Raw genomic sequence first — 503 nt, 5'->3', positions numbered from 1 at the left:
ACTTCGGAGTTCTGATGGGATCCGGTGCATTAGTGCTGGTATGATCGCATCCGTCACGTACTGCACGCAAAATGTACTTGACCCAATCTCTCCGCGCAACTTCTCTCGCTTAGCGGTTTAGCGGTTTAAAAGGATAGTACCCTTAGCGAGCGGTCCAGCGGTTTAAAAGAAAGATTAAAAAGAGGGTGGGGGATGCAACACGAGGACTTCCCAGGGGGTCACCCATCCTAGTACTACTCTCGCCCAAGCACGCTTAACTTCGGAGTTCTGATGGGATCCGGTGCATTAGTGCTGGTATGATCGCATCCGTCACGTACTGCGCGCAAAATGTACTTGACCCTCTCTCTCCGCGCAACTTCTCTCGCTTAGCGGTTTAGCGGTTTAAAAGGATAGTACCCTTAGCGAGCGGTCCAGCGGTTTAAAAGAAAGATTAAAAAGAGGGTGGGGGATGCAACACAAGGACTTCCCAAGGGGTCACCCATCCTAGTACTACTCTCGCCCAA

At 51.1% G+C, this 503-nt stretch overlaps 1 non-coding gene across 1 annotated transcript; it reads right to left on the bottom strand.

Annotated features, from left to right (window-relative positions):
• Positions 1-189: 189 nt before the first annotated feature.
• LOC116009278 lies at positions 190-308 on the bottom strand. Its single transcript, XR_004096551.1, has one exon. It is a non-coding gene; the product is annotated as a 5S ribosomal RNA (ribosomal RNA).
• Positions 309-503: the final 195 nt, after the last annotated feature.

Source organism: Ipomoea triloba, chromosome 16 (assembly GCF_003576645.1).
Source record: "Ipomoea triloba cultivar NCNSP0323 chromosome 16, ASM357664v1".
Classification (NCBI taxonomy): domain Eukaryota; kingdom Viridiplantae; phylum Streptophyta; class Magnoliopsida; order Solanales; family Convolvulaceae; genus Ipomoea; species Ipomoea triloba.
This window is presented reverse-complemented; position numbering and strand designations above follow the sequence as displayed.